A 22561-nucleotide genomic window follows, 5' to 3' on the forward strand; every position below is an offset into this window, starting at 1 on the left:
GTGATGTTTGCCCTTCCCAGCTCATTAGATCCAGAGGTACATGATGTTGATATGTCTTATGATCCTGATTTCGTAAAGGTGATGTATTCCAGATTTCTCCAAGTAAAGTACTATTTTTTCTTCTGTAATTTATAAGTATCTTACAGGGCAACATTATAAAACTATGCAAATATTCTGTTTCATGTCATACTTTTGCCCACTAGTTTCAGCTTTCATTGATGAATCTTGCTTGCAACGATTATATGAAGGTAATTTTCTATTTCTATCATTCTCTCTCTCTCTGTCTATATATATATATATATACATATATATATATATAATTCCAATAATATATATATTGGAATTCTCCTGTAAGAAAAAGCTATCTCTTCTCCTTCATTTGCTTATTTATTTATATAAGTATAGGCTCAAAGATTTTGTTTTAATCTGTAAGTTATAAGCCATACTATTATTCTTTATTTTGTTACTTCAGTTGTCATAGATACGACTATTGGAAGCTCTTTCAGGGTGATGCCTATATCCATCCAGGGGCTATCCTCATCTTTTTTAGCACTTCTTTACTTTCTAGCAGCACAAGATATTCCATCCTCATCTTGTATTATTCCTGACCCATCCTTAGAATCAACCATTTTTCCAAGGAGTTCTGGTTCCTTCTATTGGAAAATGGTATTTAGAAACCAACATTGGGTGCTAGGCATGCTCATTGCAACTGGGGTGTCTTGCTTTTAGACCTTATCATTGGAAAGATCTAGGAAATGGCTATGTACGCACCTATATTTCTATAACAGTTTCTCTATATAAATAATTTAATACCATGAGTTTGCACTGAAACCTCCACGTCCAATCAAATACCATTGGATTCATTCATGCCTTTCCCTTTTCTTATTCATTACTTCTTTTTCTGACAGTGAGACAACTGGTTCTCACTCTCCACAAATGTATTTACTTATTTGCTCAATCCTGGTATACATATAAAATAGTTTTAGAATTGTGAACGTACACTCTTGTGGGGGAAAAAAAAGTATTGACTGGAGTATAATAACTGTGTACAGTTTTTTTCCCCTCTTTAACCTTACAGTTTGTAGTCAAAATACAATCGTCCCCATTTACTTAGGTTAATTGTTTTCGTTTTATTTTACATTTTGTTCCTCCCATTTTCTTTTTGATTTTGATTATTTATGTTTGGGTATATGAAACGTTACCATGATTCTAAGAGTCAGAACTACATAAAATATATGCTTTCCTCCCTCATTCCTTCTTCCCTGTTCCCATTTTCCCAGTCTTTCTACCTTGTACCTACCTATCCCCTGTGAATAACCAATCTCATAGTTTCTGGTTTAACTACCTGTATTTCTTTTTGCAAAATGAGCAGATATATGCATACCTTCTTATATCTCCTTCTTCCTTACATATACTCTTTTGCACTTTACTTTTTCTACTAAACAGGATATCATAGAAGTCCCTTCATATCCATTTATAGAGATATTTCATTTTTTATAGCTGTGTAATTATCCATACTGTGGATACACCATAGTTAATTCAATCACTCTCTTATATGGGTCTTACAACATTTCTAATATTTTACAATTTAAACGTATTGCAGTAAACGTTATGCATATGTATTTTCATATTGCTGGAGGTGTATCTTCAGAATAAATTCCTAGAATTAGGATTTTTGTTTCAAAAATAAGTGTAGTTTTGTTAGGAATTGCCAAATTCTCTCCCAGAAGGGTCACGCCTGTTTGCACTCCCATTAGCAATATATAACAGAGAACTCTTCCTCACAACCTCAGTAACAATATATTATGGTGTTTTAAAATTTTTGTCAGCCTGAGAGGAGACAATTTCAGAATTGTTTTAAATTATATTTATGTAATTATAAGTGAGTTTGAATAGTTTTCATATGTTTAAGAGACTTTTTTGTCTTTTTTTTTTTTTTTTTGGTAAATTGTCTGTTCTTATCTTTTCCTTATTTTTCTATCAGGTTTTTGTCCCTTTATCCTTTGATTTTTAAGAGTTATTTATATATTAGGTATATTAGTCCTCTGTGATGTATATCACAAAGATATTTTCCCAGTTTGTCATTTATCTTCTGTTTACGGTGTATTTTTTGTTTTTTCTTTTTGTTTTTTGTTTTAGAATGCATACTTTTAGCATTTGTTTACGGTAAAAATTATCAATCTTTTATTTAATTGCCTCCGGATTTTGAGTCACAGTTAGAAAACCAGTGTAAAATGGAATTCACCCATGTTTTCTTCTAGTACTTGTATGGTTTCAATTTTTACACTTCAATCCCAGATCCATTTGGAATTTATTTTCACATTTGGTGTGAGGTATGAATATAATTGTCTTTTTTCTAAATGGTTACCCGTCATTTATTAAAAAGTATAATTTATTTAAAAATCCATCATAACTCACAGTGTTTTGAGATACCATTTTTATCTTATACTACATTTCTATACCTACTTGGGTCTATTTCTGGGCCTTCTATTCTATTCCACTATCTATTCATGCACTAGTATCTCACTGTTTTAACTGCAGAGGCTGTTATAGTGAGTTTTAATGTCTGGTAGGGCTGGTTCCTCCCCCCCACCCCCAGTATCCTTTTCTTTTTCAGTATTTTTCATACTATGCTTGAACTTCTGCTTCATATCTAATTCACTTTAACTTGTTCAACTCCATAAAAAAGCTTTAGCAAGGTGTGTTAAATTTATAAATTAGTTCAGAGAGAACTGACATCTTTATAATGTTTAGTTGTCCTATCCAAAAACAGGGGATGTCTTCCCGTTTTCTAGTCTACTCTTGTTATCTTTCTCCTGAAAGATTTTAAAGCTTTCCAGCTACAAGTTTTATACCTTTTCATTAAGTTTATTCCAAAATATTCAATCTTCTTTGTTTTCATTGTAAATGAGGTTTTTCTACCATTATGTCTTCTAACTGGTTATTGTTTGTATATATTAAGGATATTGATTCCTGCCTGTCAATATTGTTTCTCCTACACTACTGAATTATTCTATTGTTTAAGTAAAATCATTGATTATCTAGGGTTTTCTAGGTATGCTATCACATCATCATCAAATAGAGATAGTTTTACTTTTTTTTTTTTTTTTTTTTATCAATTCTTATACCTGTTTTTAATTTCTCTTGTTTGGTTGCATTGGCTAATACCTCTAGAACAATTTTGAATAGTGGAGGAGACAGAGTATCCTTGATTCCTGATCTTAGTGAAAGGTTTCTGATGCTTTCTCATTAAAGAAGATATTGGCTCTCGCTACTTTGTAAAGCAGGTAATTTAATCTTTTGATGATGATAATGATGATAACTAATACTTACTGAGCACTTGCTATGTACCACACACAGTTCTAAGCACTTTACATATAATTGCTCATTTAGTAGTCACAAAAACTATCTGGTTGATGTTATTATCCAATTCTACACATGGAAAAACTGCAGCACAGAAAAGTCTATCAGAGCCTGGGAGCACACTTAAGCTATCTGACTCCAGAGATAGTCCACAAATGCACTATCATAACTGCTTCAGAGAGATGATTTTCATAGTTAGCAAATCATTTCTTACACTAACTCCTATTCATTCTCCTCACACAAGCAGATTAGTATCACCTAGGGAACATTTAAAAATGCCCCTGTCCCACCCACAGAAGTTCTGATTTAATTGGTCTGCCACAAGATTTGGGTAATGTTTTTAAAAACTCTTGTGTGTAGATATTTGCAAAATATATCATCAACAAAGTACTTGCATTTAGAATATATTTGTAAAGAACACCAATAAATGAACAAGAAAATAACAGACAACTCAATAGTATACGACCAAAGATTTAAAGTCATATCTCACAAAAGAGGAAATAAAAATAACCATACATAAATATATAAAGTTATACCACATCATTAATAATCCCAAAATCTCAATTAAAATAGCAATGAGACACCACTGCACACTCACAAGAATAGCAAAAATTAAACCATCTGACAATGCCAACAGTTCATGAGAAATAGTTTGGGAACATCCATAAAAGTTAAATGTACACATGCCTAACACCCCAACAATTCCACTCTTGGGCACACACCCTAGAATCGCACTGTTCAATACAGGAGCCACTTGTCACATGTATTTACTTAAATTTAAATTAATTAGGGGCACCTGGGTAGAGTAAGATAGAGAAAATAATTATTGAGAAAATCATAAGGAAGAGAAAATACACTTACAGTGCTGTACTGCATTTATGAAAAAATCCGCATATAAGTATACCTGTGTGATTCAAACCCATATTGTTCAAGGGTCAACTGTACTTCTCTTAATGCATCTTAAGATCACATTCACTTACTAAGCAGTCATATTGCACTGCTGGTGTGTTTAATATCAGCTAACATCCTTATGCTCTTTTTGCTCATGCTGCTGCTTAGCCACTTTGTACATTTGTAGTCTACTGTTTGGAACCAATTATATCTTATCTCTGTTCAATTTCATCTTGTTCCAGTTAGCCTACTCTTCCATTACTTTTGGTAGCCTTTTGTAGTGCTATCATAAAATGCCTTCAGAAGATTCTAAGACCTGAATTCTATACTATCATTCCCAAATTTGAATCACCCATGGATTTAATAAGTCACCCTTCATATTTTTATTTAAACTGTTGATTAAAAATGTGAAGCGAGACAGGGCCAGAGAGGACTGCTACACACTACCAGAAACAAGTCCCATTGTTCATTTTGGTTTATTTAGAAACACCTTTAGTGTTTAGGTTTTGGAGCCTAACAGATCTTTTTCTGAATGTGTTCTTTCCCATTTTAGATGGCGAAATCCTTTAGGTCTCTCTCCATTTAAATACTTTATACTCTGGGAAGTCTTTCCTAGGTTTCCAGTTAGACATTCATATTATATCCTCTACTTATTAAAAACTCATTTATTTAACCTTTCTATGTTGGGAATTAACTTCACAATGACAGAGTGGGTATTTCTTTTGTTAATTGCTTTATTTATCATTGGCACAAAGCATAGTGCCTGGAACCTAGTGTGTATGCAATGATTAGCTGCTAAATGAATGAATGAAAGCAAGCAAGCAAGCAAGCAAGAAGGGATAACATAATAGTATCAAATATGGTGTGTTTATTATGCCTTATACACTGAAATAAATATTTGATGTACATTATCTTACCTAATCTTCACAACATCAGTTTTATTATTTCTCTATATTATAGATGAGGATACAGGGGTACAGAGGTAGAGGCAATACTGAACTCTGGCCTGCCTATTTCTAAAGCCCATGCCCCATCTGCAACATTCCATAAGAGACTAATCACTATTAGAGTACAAATACATTATAATCCATGATTAAAACAAAGGGTATTATATATCATTTTATTTAGAATAATGTTTGTTTGAAAATGAATGGTTGTCAGTGAAAGCAGCCATGTTTCAAGCTGAAGTGTGGAGGTGACTGAGTTGTTTTCCTGCTCTCTAGTAAGGAGAACTCAGTGTGTCAAATAACAAGGACTTCTTACTAATAGTGCCACAAAATACCTCCGGCCATGCCTTCAAGTACTTTTAACACTCTTACCTGGGCGAATGGACCATCTATCTTTGCGACAGAGGAAAGATGCCAACAACTCTGAAAACATTTATGGGAATTTTGACTCTAACATGGAGTTAAGTTCTAGGAGGGATTTGGATTCAAGATAGGATCCGGAGTGATGAGAAAGGAGTCCAAGACTAGTCTAAGGAAAAAGGTGATATTTATTACACTAAATGGATCTGTCATTTTTAAAACATTTGTGGGAATCTTAAAATAGACACTGCTCTTTACTGTAAATTCCACATAGCCCCCATAGTTGCAACTGACAAATAGATGTAGTTCTATTATGAACATTGGCTATTATTCTCATACATTAATAAGATGAAAGTGAAACAACAAAGACATATGTTCTCTTTTGCAGTCAATGACATAATTAACTTTTATTGAATCAGTTTTCAACTTTCTGTGCTCTTCACAACATAATAGTTATGTGCAAGAAACACTTTTAATTCTAATATCCATTATGAACCTTTTGCCATTACTTTCTTAAGTCTAGGCAATTCATAAATATAAAAAAATAAAGCACTAATTTGTTGCACTTTCTCACTTCTACAGTATAAATACTCCCCCACCATGGCTGATTTCAAGCCACCAATGTAACATCACTGAATGCACAGTTAGGAAGAAATGTGTAGCAGCACATTTTATGGTATTTCCAATATGTACATATAATAGGTGCAAAAATTTCAAGAGCATATATAATAACAAAATGTAATAAAGTAAATGGGAACTGGTGAATTCTGAGTATTCATTATCTTTCTAATATAATTTAGTTTAAGTTTATACTTTTTAACAACTGGCTCTCAAGTTTGCTGAAATTTTTATGGGTCAGTATAAGCCAGTTTCAGTATTCCACTGGCATATTTCATTCAACACAAAACACATGCAATAACACCCACTGTCTGATCACATAAGCCATAGTGTCCAAGTTAGCGGTCCTGCACTCTACCTTCCCTGTCTGCCTTTTGGGGGGGGGTATATTTCACTTTATCTCTTCTTAGAATCTGATTCTTTCTGTTTTACCATTTATGAGTCTGTCCTTCAGGCACCTCACCCCAGAATTGATTTAGGCATTTGGTCTTCTTAGCTTGACTCTCAACTTTTCCCAAACAATAGGGATTGAATTTGCTTCCATTTCAAATGCAGTGTCTAAATCATAAATACTTACTTTCCTCCCCCCACCATTCCCAATGGACATACAAAACAGTGGGAAAGATGCAAACACCCAAGTTACATGGCTAGTATTGTAAGCTTAAAACTCAAGGCTATACGTATTGGTTCAGTGTTTAATGATCTTTTTAAAAACTATATTCTTTGAAATAAGAAGGAACTGACAGAAGAAATTGTTCTCTCTCTTTTTTTTTAAACCTGTCTCCTTCCCTACCACAGACTGGTGGAAATGATTGATGGAGACTTAAAGGGTTAAAAAGACAGAGAAGAAAGAATCTCTATCCACTACAAAGTCCTTATGTATATAATAAAAATCTGATCTTAACATTTATATTTCTAAAAATATTTTAGTAGTGTCAAGCTCTCTTTGAAATTGTGTTGATAGAATCATAATATTTTATCCACCTTCAGACATAATTTAGATTTTTAAACCATCTGAATATGACATCTTATCAAATTACATAATGTTCAACTTAGATGGATAGCTCCTATACTGTGTTGCAACAAGTTTTAGGGTGGGAAGCCTTTCAAGCAAAAGAGGAGTAATAAAATCCACTCATTATAGACAGAAACTATTTTAAGTCTCCCATTATAGTTAAGAGTCACACACAGACACACACAGACACACACACACACACGCTATATATATAGAGAGAGAGAGAGGGAGAGAGTTGCTGTTTCTTTAGATGTATCTTGAAAATATAAATTCCTAAATATAGAAACCAATAACATGTGATCTCTACTATTCCTTGACAATTAATTAACTGCTTGACTTTATCTCTTAGTGTATAAGTTAACTCACTTATAAAATGTTAATAGTTATATTGATCCCATACTAAACAAAGATTCCCAAATAAGAAATGGAGGTTACTATGAAGAAAAAAATTAATTTAATTTATAAGTTGAAGTTCATCTGCGCAACATTTAAAAAAAAAAAAACAAACTTGCTTGCAATGAAATATTCCAGTGAGACTCTTACAAAATCCTAACCACTTCAGTATTATTTAGATTTAGGTTCAAAACTAGACACACATGAGCACATTTATAATTCTTGATAGCTGCTGCCCCTATCTGAGCCTAAGGAATCAGGGAAAGTATAAATAGTCAAGAAACATACCACTTTCAAATATTAAATAAATATTCTGAATCCTCTGGCTGTGTATTTCCATCAGGAAACAACTTTTACGGGATTTTCTAATTTCCCACATCTGGGTTTCTTGGCTGTACATGTCAAGGTTTGGAAAATACTACCTTTAATTGACAGAGTATATGATTTTTTTAGGCAATCATGGTTTTAGTCTTGGTCTAGAAATTATTGAACAACCTGATTTAAAAGATATTTCCCCAAATCTACCTCCTTACCTTTCTGTTTGCATCCTAAGAATAAGAATACCTCTTAAGGGTATTGCTTTTTTAGGTCAGTATCTTCAGGCCTATGTTAGCTTCCTATCAGGTGAGTATCCCTGCACTCACTTTTCCTTCTAAAATATTCCATTTTAAAAAATTTCTTCCTCATTATAGTTTTTCATATACAAGAATTACAGACTTGCTGGATCTAAGACAATATATTTCAGACATGCGATTTATAAGAAAGCAATTACTCTTCTTACACGGCAGGAAGGGAGGACTCAGATTGAATGATAACTGGTAGACAGAAACTAATCATTGGGGAGTTGGAATGCTAGTTAGAAGACAATTATCATAATGCCTCTCACAGCTGACTGGTTAATGTTAGTCAATGAATTTCTGCCTATCTATATAATTGGAATGTTTAAAACACTTAGATTTGGGCTTCAGCTTTATAGTATATAAAACTTTCTCCCAATTGTATTTTAAAATAACTCATACTTGTTAATTTAGTTATTCTCAATTGGCCATTCCATCTAGGTTTTCTGGGATCAGGTCTTCCATGCTGTAAAGATGCACTCCCCAGTAATGTAGCCACTAGCCTCATATGGCTAGACTTAAATTTAAATTAAAATTCAAATAAAATTTAAAAATTATTTCTTCAGTATCACTGACCACATTTCAAATGGCTTGAAATCTGGCTAGTGGCATGTGTCTAGTGGCTACTTCATTGGAGTGTGAAGTCATAGAACATTTCTATCGTTGCACAAAGTCCTGTTGGACGGAGCTCCTCAATAGCATCTCTGTTCTAAAGCTTCTTTAAATAGCTGAAATGCATTTTTTTTTCCTTCGCATCCATTACTGCCAAAATCAGGTTATTATAAAGAAGAAATCAGAGACATTCCAGGACTCGAATTCCATCCTACCCACTCCCAATCCAAGATTAGTGCCAACCCGAACCCAGGAGGCTTTAGTCTTCACTAAAACATCTACACAACATTTGCTTTTCTATATGATGATCCCAGCACACCCACTGTCTCCTGTTAGAAGGGAAGACTCATACGAGATAAGGGCATTTCCAAAAATGACTTGGACCATTTCCCAGGTGACTCCGGTAAGTTTGGATGCACTCTACCCCTACCATGTTTCCTCTGTGCCTTTTTAAATGCATCTCTCTCTCTACCCTGTCTTTAAGTATGTGTTTTTGTAATTATATGTTTGCCACCTTTACAATTGAATCCTTGTGTCTCCCAGAGTCTTGTATGGTGCCTGCTGCGAACTTAGTACTCCATAATGATGAAAAAAGAATATGTGACCTGGGGCTCAACCACTCTCTCCCAGATTTTCCTACCAGTGGTTACCTTTTCTTGGAACTCTGAGGAAACCCATTTGTTGTTCTTCCTCTCCTGTGTTAACTCCCACTCTCACTCACTAGGTAGTGCACTAATAAAGACAAATGGTTCCAATACTTTATTTAAAATACATGTTTATATTTGTAAAGTGTTTAGCTTAACAGTGATTCTATTCTACTTTTCCTGACAGTGTCAGTCCATCAGGAAGAATTCTGCTCTTCCTCCATCTGTGCCATGCAGGATCTAGTTCTGTTGCTAGTATAGTCAACCTCCAGGTCACATGGATTGGTGTCAGGATCAGGTCAATAGAGTTGGGTGAAACAGAGTCAGGGGATGGTTAAGTGGGATGATGGCCCACCTGATCCTGTTCTGACTGTTAACTCCACAGCCAAGTTTTCCCAATGTCACTTCCAAGGTGCCAGAAAGTCATTCCTAAGTGAGTCCTCAGGTAAAAGCATAGTTGGAGACCCAGGTATCTAGAAAACTAGAAAATTGAGAAATAAGAGCTTATAGTGTGGTGGAAAACTAGGAAGAGACACAGACAGAAAGAATTTGTTTGAATTCCTGATAACACTCAGGAAAAACAAAAGGAAAACTGGATTTCAAATGGGTACTTTTCCCACAAATTATAATTCTTAAGAATATATATATTTTGGAATGTTGCTCTTCACTCAGCAATTCACAATTATTTTGTGCCACAGTTCATTTTCATAGATGAGAAAAACTAAATGTAAATGTGCTTTCAATGTAAGGTAACAGAAAATCATTGGTATTTTCCAAATAATTTAATAACTGAAACATAATTTTTCAAAACCATCTGAAAAACCAGTGGCATTTTTTAATGCACTTTATTAAAAACTGTGTATAGTTCACATATCAGCATCCTTTCTTCCAACTCAAAGTGCGCAAAAAATTATTATTTATTTTAAATACTTCTGCACACTTTGAAGCAAGTTACAAAAATCAGTGCTCCACAAAAGTAATGTTTGGGCTTATTTTTTTCACATTTGCCTTATCCTTTGCTTCATTCTTCCAGAATCATACCATAGGGGTTCACAGGATGTGTACTGTTTAATAATAGAAAACAGCACTGGTAGAATGAAAATGTTTCCAGGTTGTTTTTTTCTTCTCAGGGTAGATTTTTCAGCACTCAGGAGAGCTTGCTTGATGTGATAATAATAATGTACTCTCTAATAAGAAACCCTGGCTCTTTAGATGTGGTCTTATTTATTTTCCACAATTCCCATGAAGTAGGAGAAGGTGCAGCTTGAAGTTTAATAAGATGTCCAGAGATGGCAGATGATTGAACTACGAAAAAAATTTAGGCTCACTGACTCCTACTCTACCAAAATGAAAGGAGACATGAGATCTGACCAGTGCTTGAGTCCAGTCAGGGTTGAGTCACCGAATCTCAACCTTAGGTAGCGTGGGGAAAATGTGAGGGTACCTCACTGTGCTTATATCATTCATTCAACAAACATTCATTGAGACCAGGGCTTAGGTACTAATATAAAATTCAAAGGCAATAAGATAACTTGCTCTCAAGTTATTCAGACAACTAGCAAGGGCGGGAGGGTACAGATAATGACAACATTTCAAGAAAATTGATGACTGCAATTTGTGCAAAAGTGCTACAGACATGACTAATTCTGCCCAAGGGAGAGCAGAAATCATCACAACTTTCACTATGAGCCATGAAAGGATCTTTAAGAGTCCACCCTGCAGAAAGGGCTGGAAGGAAGAGAGCACATTCCAATACACAGAGACATGAAAAGTCCAGGAACTTTCCACATTACATTTTAGTATAAAATTTTGGTTCAAAAATTGCAGTGCTAAGTGTTGTTTATATATCTATTCAGTCACCCATTTTAAAATTTAACATGTGGTTAGCATAATCCTGAGATTCTCCTGGATATTTCTTTTAAAGGAAAAAAGAGAAAAATACACTTCAACTCCTTTTTCTAAAACAGAAAAGGTGAATTTATCCCAGATGATTAGGAGGGAAATACATAGATTATTATGATATTTTAAAAATATTGACTCTCTTATTCAGATATCCTCAACTTATTAATTGGAAATGCCCTTGCAAGAAAAATTATAAATTAATTTTTTTTAAATAACCAAACCTTTGTGTCAGCTCCATGAGGATTAAATTGGTAGTGGCCATGTTTCTTTTTTGTCCCTAGTCCTGTATTTTCTTCAGCAACATCTTTCACAGGGATATCTTGCCCATATAGAATGCACAGTCTCTCTAAGGCAAGCCCCAGCTGGAATCAAAGAGTGAGAGGTGTTCTCTCCATAGGAATGATGCACATTGCTTAAGGAATTGGTTTACACTACAAAAGGCTTCCTGTGTAGTCAGAGAGATGAGTACAGGCTCCATTGGAACTCTAGTATCTTAAAACATCTCTACAAATAGCACTTTCCTGTGATCATGGAGTTGCACCAAGAGACAGCACCATCCTCCTCCCACAGTAGAGTATTCCTTTGAGGTCAGATATGAATCATTTTGGTGGGAATTTGTCATGCTGAGCCTATACTGTTACAAAGATGAACCTTATTTTTGGGTCTTCAAAAATGACATCTAGCTCTTTGTAGTTGTATGGTTGCAACTGTGGGTCTCTGGAGTTAGAGCCATATGCTTCAAAGCTGGCACTTTCTAGTTCTGATCCATAACTATTGCTCAACCTTTTTTTGACCCTCAATACCCTCAAGTGAAAGGGGAAATAAAAATACTCAACTCACAAGGTATTGAGGTGAAACAAGCTAAAAGTACAAAGCATCTTTCAAATATCAGGTGTCTGTTGTTAATGAAATATGTATGTATTCATGAATTTTTTAAGTGATATTTGTTATGAGCCATTAGTCATTCTGCTTATCTGCACCAGAGTCAGAAAGTTACAGAAATTTGTGACAGTTATTGTCTTGGAGATGCATTGGAGGTCTTCAGATTTATGCCTATCTCTCAACCAGTTCCTAAAGGGAGAATCTATGTGTAGATTTTATGGTAAATAGACAAAACAGGAGCTCCCCCCATATCACACAGCTGGTAAACAGCCTAGTCAAGACTCTACCCAGAGTGTCAGACTCTAGGACTCACTTTTATCTCTCTTCTTGCCCTACTCACTCCCCCCCACTATCTGTGAGAAGACCAGGCAGTAATTCACAAAGAGGACACTGTTTGGTTTATTGAAATTTTTACAAAGAATTTCCTGCCTATGTAAGAGTTCCTCTTAGGAGTTTTAAGCTTCCTACCACTCGGCACCATTATAAAAAATATGAAAGCCTACTCTGGATTTTCCATCTTCAAAGGGTCCCCAAGATTAGGGTACAAAAACCAAGTGAAATAACCTTCAAATTCATCATCCTTTCCCCATCATAAAGCAGACATACTGCAAGTTCCTTTCCAGTAAATAACTTCTCTACCTAACAACATCTAAACACCAAGTTCCCAGACACAGAATGACCCATATATAACACACAGCTCAGATATATACTACACGCTCACATCCTTTAAGAAATAGTATTTCTCAAAACACAAGCATGCACATGACCACGCTCACAAAACAAATAACAGGCATTCAAAATTGTAGTCTATTTGCATGCTCATTTGAGGAAGTTCATAGAAGAAGTTGGTAGGAGAGAAGGTGAAAATAAAGTCAGCAATAGCTCATATATCACCCTTCCCTGCCTTTTAGAGAAGCACTAAAAACTATTCCATAGTTATTCTATAGCAAAAAAGAGTCATCATACTGATGACCGAGTTCCAATCATGGACCCTACATGACAGAATAATCATACAGAAAGGCACATGAGCCCAGAACCTTGGATAGCTTTCTTGCTGCTGGGCAGAATTTGGACTCTAGCTCTGGTTCTGTGACTGATTACATGACACTGGGCAGGCTTTTGCCTTTGTTTTCTCATCTGAAGAATGAGAAATTTGAGGAAGAACTCAAGATTGGAACTAGGTTCCAATCAAGTCTTTTCCAGCCCTCAAGTCTTTTCCAGCCCTAAAATGCTATGGTCTATAATTCTTTCATACATCGCACAGTCCTCAGATTTCACTTTAAAAAGGTTCTCTCTCCAGAGTACTAGGGTTTTCCTTATTCCAGTTATATAAACCCAACTTTTGGACTTCCACAGCAACTATGTAATTGCCTCAGTTGATACTTCTTTTTTTGTTTCCTTTTTTTTTTTTTAAGATTTTATTTATTTATTTGAAAGAGAGAGCAAGAGACAGCATGAGTGGATGGGGAGGGGCAGAGGGAGAGGGAGGAGCAGAGGGAGAGGGAGAAGCAGCAACCTGGGACTCCATCCCAGGACCCAGGGATCATAACCTGAGCCGAAGGCAGATGCTTAACCACCTGTGTGCCACACAGGCGCCCCCTGGGTTGGTCTTTCTTATTGAAGTTGTTTATATCTACTATAAAGCTATGTGCCTTGAGGCAGTATTGAATAAGGCCAACAGATTTTGGTTTTGAATAATTTTTTTTAAATGTTTGAGGTGTTCCTAACTGTGTTATATAATTAGAGCTTGGAAATATTTCTACATGAGAAAATGGCTACACCTTTGCTTTACTAGTAATAGTTATTTATACATTTACTTCTTTCAAGTTTAGTTTACTAGAAATAAAATCACACCTGAGGCTTTAGGGAAGCACCTGGAGATTTCTAATCTTCAAGAATTTCTAAACCTTTGAATTTTCAGCACTCTGAGTGCAGAGAACATGGTTTCAGTCAAGTATCTTGAAATGTAACCATTTCCTCCTCAAAGGTCAAAGTCTGACTGTAGTACCTCTGTTTCTCAAGCATATGCCTATGGAATATGGGATTCTGAGTACTGGAGAATTTGCCATACAAAGCATACATCAGAACTTTGCCATGGGAAATCCTCAAATGACTTGACAAGACTTTTCAAGAGTCTACATATTATTATATCAACAAGCATTTTTTTTAACCTACTTCAGTGTGCCCAGTACTGTGCTCCATATTCACTGCCAGAGACTGAAACAAAACAAGTGCAAATATGCTTCCTTTCAAGGAAAGAAATCTGTATAGAAGCAGGTGCTTGCAGCCTCAGACAAATCCCACTTGCATTGCCGCCTATCTTGGGATAACCCATGAGTTCGAGGAAGCAGAAATGATAGTGTGTGGTCTGAGATGGTTTAAATGTGGCCTGCTCAGTGGAATTTCTCAGCCCCATGCCTGTTTTCTGAGCTTCCACCTTCCCCAGTTCTCTCACAGCTGGGTCAACTCATTTCATCTTCTGCAAATCCAGCCTCACTATTTATTTTCAGAGCAATCTGGGTTTTAGTTGGCTATAAATGTCTCCATTCATCCAGGCTTATTATAGTATCCCTTTTCCTGCAGGCTGGCCCTAGGCACAGGGCCTGGGCACTGTGTCCTGAGTTGCCCTCTCTACATTCTAAACTAGAGCCATTTTCTACCCTTTTCAGATCCTGACACCCCTATTTCAGCCCTAATCCTACCTCCCAATTTCAGCTCATACAGAAGACTGAACAATTCACCAAAAATTAATTCCCTGAAGGAGTTATTTTCTGAATTGACTAATTCACTGAAATTAATATTTATCAATATATCGATAATTCATTTTAAGTTACATTCTTTTTGAATATAGTAAATGAATGTGGAAATATTGAGACTATATTCAAGAATATGTCTTACTTAAATACGATCAAGAATATATTCTCCTTGAATATGTTAAATTCTACTTATGAAACTATTCTTCAAGAACATACTCATAAGAAAACTTAACGACCCATATGACCCTCAGCATTTAATGAGTTGAACATTATTTAAAATACAGCTAGAGTAAAATTTATTAATTGAATATATTCAAGAGGACTATTTCTCAGGATCAGCACTTGATAATTGATAAATCTGATGAAATCATCATTTGACAAATTGATCTTTTTATAAATTGGCTTTCTGCAAAATGATTTTTGGCAAAAGGATATGGAACTTCTTAGGTGCTGTGTATGTGCTTCCATAGACAGACCTCCTATGCCGATGATCAGCCTTCCTGGATTTCAGAGTATTTTCTATACCACCTACCCCTGGCTAAGCTCTATTACATATGGACCCTGGTGTTGACTGCAGAATGTCACTTCCTGGAGTAGCTGGGTCTTACTCATGACTGAAATGCCATTGCTGACTATCTTATCTTACCCAAAAGAAGACGTAAAGACTCAACTCTTCCTACTCTTGTTCAGCCTCATTGACAAATCTCAAAATAAAAAAGGGCCAGAGGCCTGTCTTCTTTTTCTAATACCCAGTTTTTAAATGTTTCCTTATCTTTCATAATACCAGTTATAAGAAACCTTGAAAACCCACAGGGAAATATATTAACTCCCTATGTTGAAAAATCTTACTAGCTTTTAACAGAATAACTTCCAGTGGAAGATTTCTTGTTTGGAGCATAATAGAAGTATTTGGGCAGCAAAATGGGCAATTTTAACATCAATTTGATTCATTTAGGTTGAGAACAATATTTCCCCCTTACTCTCTTGTAAAGACAAATGCATACTCTTAATAAGTTTGTGCTAGGAAGTAATCACATCTTAAAAAAAAAGTGTAACTAACTGGAATTCAAATAAAAACTTAAAAAACAAAAAATAAATAAAAATAGTCACTCTCTTACACACAAAAAAACCAGTGTATATCAACAAATTCAATTTTCAATGCTATGATTTAACATATGACTTCACTGTTTCACATAAACAGACTTTAAGTCATTACCTTTATTTCTCCAGTTAGATCTTAATAAGTTGTTAGGTTAGTTCCACACCATATATCTTAAAGTTTGTTTTATTTTGCAGTTCCCCACTCGCACCACCACCAAATATAATGACTTTATATTCAATATCTATAGCAATAGACACTTCTGGTATTGTAGGGAACATTTCAAAATAATTATTGGTTATAAGAAAAACTAAACCCTAAGTATGTGGAGACCAACAGAACTGAATTAACTTGAAAATATAGCAATTCAAACAATAAAACCTTATTTTGTTAGCACTCAAAAACAGACTAATGCTAACTGGAAAAGCTCAATTTCTCAAGTCTACATGATATAGCTACAGCTGATCTAAAAAGTCATGTGAAAAGCAAGTCTTGATGAGTGACAAGAACATATCAATTTTTCAGATTGCTTTCTATTAGATCATGGCAATGTGAATGAAACAGATAAGCTCACACAAATAGCCACAGGTATCGAGGTCCAGTGAATCATCTAATGATGCTCAGTCCCCAACTAGACTAATTAAATCAAAATTTCTGAGTGTGGAATCCTGGTATTTGTATTTTAAAAGTTTTCCTAAAGAGATTCTGATGAATACCTAGACTTGGAAACTACTGGTTTAGAGCATAGTATCTGCTGGACCCCAAAAATACAAATGTAGGAATTTTCTTCCAACTTTTCCTGCCCCAGAGCTCAGTCATTGGCTTTAATGTCCCTACTTTAAAATCCTGTATCTGATATGGACTTAGCTCAGATGATGTTGGATTTGGGTTTCCTTGAGACTTATTTGGACACACAGCCTAATAGCAGGTGGTTAAGCTAATGGACTTAATAAAAAAAACTCTATATATATAGTCTAACCCTTAAAAGCTTTTATAGAATTGGATATTGGCAGTTTGGATTTAATTTACTTAGGCACAACAATTTTGAACTTGAAATAATTAATTTATGTTAATTATTAGTTCAGAATATTAAATTTGAAACATGTTAATTTCTAAAAGAAGGATAGGAAAAAGAGAAATTGATCTGGGAAGGCATTAAAGGGATATTTGCTGAATAAAAGAGCCTATTTGCTGACGCACATGATGAAAGAGTGACCTCTATTTTTCTCAGCCATTGTAGGATTCTCATCAGTATAAATGTTTATTTCTATTTTTAAACTTTAATGAGCTATTATCTCCACATTTTAGTTAAATTAAAATTCAAAGAGAATCACAAAGTGGGGGTGCCTTGGTGGCTCAGTGTTAAGCATCTGCCTTAGGCTCAGGCGTGATCCCGGCATTCTGGGATCGAGCCCCACATCAGGCTCTTCCGCTGGGAGACTGCTTCTTCCTCTCCCTCCCCCTGCTTGTGTTCCCTCTCTCGCTGGCTGTCTCTCTCTCTCTGTCAAATAAATAAATAAAATCTTTAAAAAAAAAAAGAATCACAAAGTGCCTCAAGAAGATTCAGCAAATAGATCTGTCTTAGTTCTTTGAACAAACCTGATAGTAATGAAGAGAGCCATCTAGATAATAAAATCATTACGTTTATGAGTTATCTTGTTATTCATGCTTTAATATTTCCATATTGTGAGAGAAGCACTAAGTTCATGTTTGATCTCCTACCAGTAAACTGAATTAGGCATATTGTATGTACAAACTGGCGTGAGAGGTAGAGGAGAGCACAATAAGACAAAGAATGTATCATAATAATCTCTTAATTTTTTTCATGTAAAAGGGAGTTTTAATGGAGCCTTAGATGAAATAATATTAGTTTTGTTTTTATTAACATATACCGTTATATTATTTTCAGGAATACAATATGATTAAACAATTCTATACATTTCTCAGTGTTCATCAATCTGCTTTATGTTTCACCCATCCTCCCACCTACCTCCTCTCTGGTAACCACCAGTTCGTTTTCTGTGTTTAAGAGTATGTTCTCTCGTTGTCTCTTTTTTTCTTGGTTTATTCATTTATTTCTTAATTTCCACATATGAGTGAAATCATACGGTATCTGTCTTTCTCTGACTGACTTATTTCACTTAGCATTATGCTCTCTAGATCTATCCCTGTTGTTCCAAATGGGAAGATCTCACTCATTTTTATGGCTGAGTAATATCCCATTGTGTGTGTGTGTAGCTATTTTATCTATTCATCTATGCATGGTCAATTGGGTTGCTTCCAAATCTTGGCTATTGTAAATAATGCTCCAAAAACATAGAGGTACACATATCTTTCAATATATGGTTTTATTAATATCAATATTAATTGTATTAATTAATATCAATGTTTTATTTCTATAAATCACATAAATAATAAATTTAATATAATCACATAAATATAGGAATAAATAGTATAGAAGCAATTCCCTTGCAAAAAGGACAACTCTCCTAGTTCCTTAATTTAATTTTGTTTTGTTCCTTATTTGCATTAAATGATTGTGACAACAGAGGGGTTTTGGGGGGAAAGGACATCAGTTCAAATAGTAGAAAAATCTTTCCACCAAACAATAATTTTGCAATTAATAATTACTTGGGTTTCTGCAGTACAATTTAATGCATGCAGTTAACTCTCTGGAAGTAGACTGCCTGAATAAAAGTTCAGTTTCCTAGGAACTGCCCACCCTTGATGCTTACAGGTTTCACCAACAGTAAAACACACACACTTTATCAGAGGTGTTAGTAAAAAAGAACTAACTAGGGGCACCTGAGTGGCCGGTGAGATAAGCGGTTAAGCATCTGCCTTTGGCTCAGGTCATGATCTCTGGGTCCAGGGATCCAGCCCTGCATTAGGCTTCCTGCTCATCAGGGAGTCTGCCTCTCCCTTTTTTTCTTTCTCTTTCCCTCTGCCCCTCCCCACCACTCATTCTCTCTCTCTCTCTCTCTCAAATAAATAAATAAAATCTTTTTAAAAAAAGAACTAATGTAAACTATATACCTAAACAAAAACATTTATAGTTATTTACCATTTATGTTTAATCTTTATTTTCTAAAAAATAGAAGAGGGTTGAGGGGTGTTTTATTTTTTGCCATTTTGTTGTTGATCTTGTTGTTGGTAGATGGGGCTGGGAAATTGTGGTAGTAAATTTAGTTTTTAGTAAAACTAAACAGAAAACACACACACACACACACACACACACACACACCAGGATTGATTTTGTGTTTAAATCTTGTACTTTTTAAATGTAAACAATGCTATAAATAGCACAAGAGGAAGAACAATTTGGAGGTCTTGCACTATCTGATTTCAAAGCTTACTATAACGACACAGTATTCAAGACAGTTTGGTACTGACATACTGATAGACATATAGGTAAATGAAACAGAATTAAGAGTCCAGGAAAAAAATTACATTAATGGGCAACTGATTTTTGACAAGAAGTCCAAACAATTCAATAGGTAAAGGATACAGACTTTTCAAAAACAGGGGCTCACAATTAGATATCAGTATGCAAAAAATAAAAGAAGAAATTAGACCTTACTTGAGATCATACATAAAAATGAAAACAGATCAAAGGTATAAATACAAGAACTAAAGCCACAAAACTTGTAGAAGAAAACACAGGAAATAAATATTTATGACCTTGAGTTAGGCAAAGAATTCTTAGATATGACACCAAAACAGAATTCATAAAAGAATGAATTGATAAAATGGAACATCAAAGAAAATAAATAAATAACTTTAATTTATAAAAGTGGGTAAGTAAATAACTTTTATGTTTCAAAAGATACCATTAAGGAAATTAATAAATAAGCCACAGACTGGGAAAAATATTTGCAAATGATGCATCTGATAAAGGATTTGAATCCATAATATGTAAAGAATAATTACAAATAATAGAAGAAAAAAGCCCCATTTTTTAAATGAGAATAATATTTGAATAGATAGTTAACCAAAGAAGAAACAGAATGGTTAATAAGCACATGAAAAGATCCTCAACATCTTTAGAGAAATACAAGTTAAAACCATAACGAGACACCACAACACACCCAGTAGACTAACTACAATCAAAAAGATGCACAGTCATAAATGTTGACAAAGAGACAAAGAAACCCCAACATTCATACACTGCTAGTGGGAATGTAAAATTGTACGCATATTTTGGGAAAAAGTTTGGTGGTCTCCAAAAAAGTGAAACATAATTACACAGCACAGCAATTTCACTCCTAGGATTATACCCAAGAGATGAAACACATGTTCATACAAAGCCGTGTACATGAATGTTTACAGCAGCACTATTCATAATAGCCAAAAACTACAAGTAATCCAAATGTCCACTGAGCAGAGAATGGATAAAAGACTTGGTATACCCATACGATGGGACTCCATGCAGCAGTAAAAAGGACTGAACTACCAATACATACTACCACATGGAAACACTTCAGAAACATAAAGCAAAAGGAGAGAAGCCAGACTCAAAAGACTACATATTGTATAATTCCATATGGAATGTCCATTAAGATTTAAATCTATATAGACAGAAAGCAGAGTAAGGGTTTCCAGGGGCTGGAAGCCAACATAGGTATTAACTAACTATAAATGGGCATGAGGAAAGTTTTTTCCAGGGGGATAACGGAAATGTTCTAAAACTGGATTATGGCAATGGTTCCACAACTATATAAATTGACTAGAAATCATTGCATTGTACATTTACAGTGAGTGAATTTAGCAGTATCTACATTATACCTTACTAAAGCTGTTTATAAAAACAAAAAAACAACTGCAGAGCACAGCATGAACATGTTTTAGCCCAGAGCACACTGCTCATACTGGCCTACAGATATGCTTTATAAATTTAAAACCAAAACATCTTTTACCTAAAATCTCTTTTCTTTTAATACTTTATTCTTGTTCAAGGGCCGTATTATCAAATATTAATTAAGTAATGATCCAACCTATTTTCTCCCCACTTACTTTAAAATATATTTCATTGCCAATTCACATCTTTTTACTTTTTTTCTTTTTTTCAAAGGAGAGAACACTAGAGAGAGAGGAGGAGCACAAGCAGGGGCAGCGGCAGCCAGAGAGAGAGGCAGAAGCATGTTCCCCACTAAGCAGGGAGCCCCTGCGGTTCAACCCCAGGGTCCGGGGATCATGACCTGAGCAGAAGGCAGACGCTTAACCAACTGAGACACCCAGGCACCCCAGATCTTTTTACTTTCTAAATTCGTGTCACAATTTACTACCCCTATCTACCCTATGTATTTTACTGATTGCTATCTTCGATGTCTTTTTTTTTTTTTAATTCAGGACTACCAATATTTAGAGCATACAATAATGTTTCTTGAAACATACACTCTTCTGAATACATATATGTTTATTTCTTGCTTTAGTTAGTGTAATTCTCAAAATAATCCTATAAAACAGGCATTATTATTATCCCTATATTATGTTAAAGGAAACTGAGGCAAGGAGAAATTGCCTAAGGTCACCTATGGTCTAAGGTGGTGGAGCCAAGATATAATTTCTAAGCCCAACCTTTTAAACACTGAGCCGAAGAGCTTCTCAGAAGCACTGCAAGAGAGAGTTTTGCATATTATCTTCCATTTTTATTACAATAGCCTTGTTGCAATGTGTATTTTTAGATACAGCTCCTTAAAACAGGAATGCTCTGTTCAATATACTGCTCCTTTCCTCTAGCTTCCCTAAGACAAACCATGAAATATGTGGACACATTATATGAATTTGCTATCCATTTCTCCAAAATAATATTTGTTTGGTGTAAACAACTGGGAAAAGGTATTAAAAACACACACAATCTCAATAACACACACACACACACTTAAACTGTTTATTTTACTTCCTGATAGAACTTTGAATTTTTATCCCAATAACTAATCTCTTTCTACACATGGCTTCATCCTGACCTATATAATCTATATAAGGAGGAGAAATTTGAACAGACAGAATTGATTTATAAAAGCACAAAGCTACTATAGATGCATTTTTAGAAACTTGGTAGCAGAGGAAATGAGTCTCTAAGAAAACTGAAGCCCTGACTATACAACTTCTTTGTAAACAACGAGAATACCTTTATAGGTTTTGTGAGCAATGCCTCTTTCAGCAACTAAAGTTGAATTAAGGAGTAAACGATAAAAACAGGAAGGTTTTTACACTTTCCATAATCAGAGATATGAATATATACAAAGTTCACAGCTCATCTTCTACAATTTTTGTTTAGACTGCCTGCCATTATATGAGCAAATATAATTTGATTCATATTAACTTTCAGATTAAGATCTGTTCAGCATTTTAAAAATTAATGTTCTGGCACATCTAGTCCTCTGGTGAAAATAATGTCCTAGTTTCAAGTTGACAAAATAGCCTAAAGGTATTTTGTACAGGAATTTATACAGATTTAAT

At 34.8% G+C, this 22561-nt stretch overlaps 2 protein-coding genes and 1 long non-coding RNA gene across 7 annotated transcripts in view; 1 reads left to right on the forward strand and 2 right to left on the reverse strand.

The window, feature by feature from the left end:
• Positions 1 to 22561, reverse strand: part of ARHGEF26 (Rho guanine nucleotide exchange factor 26) — a 504613-nt gene that overhangs the window by 275325 nt on the left and 206727 nt on the right. The window lies entirely within an intron of this gene.
• GPR149 (G protein-coupled receptor 149) overlaps positions 1 to 22561 on the forward strand; it is a 55879-nt gene that overhangs the window by 13366 nt on the left and 19952 nt on the right. The gene's annotated exons all lie outside the window — the stretch shown is intronic.
• The window catches only part of LOC113254085 (uncharacterized), a 68138-nt gene that overhangs the window by 12582 nt on the left and 32995 nt on the right, over positions 1 to 22561 (reverse strand). Inside the window, exon 4 of one of the 3 annotated variants that reach the window (XR_008960676.1) lies at positions 1973 to 9941. The exons of the other annotated variants lie outside the window; for them this stretch is intronic. This is a non-coding gene — a long non-coding RNA (uncharacterized LOC113254085). Of the gene's footprint in view, positions 1 to 1972; positions 9942 to 22561 lie in introns of those variants that run through there. 3 annotated transcript variants of the gene reach the window in all.

Source organism: Ursus arctos, unplaced genomic scaffold (genome assembly GCF_023065955.2).
Source record: "Ursus arctos isolate Adak ecotype North America unplaced genomic scaffold, UrsArc2.0 scaffold_20, whole genome shotgun sequence".
Lineage (NCBI taxonomy): Eukaryota > Metazoa > Chordata > Mammalia > Carnivora > Ursidae > Ursus > Ursus arctos.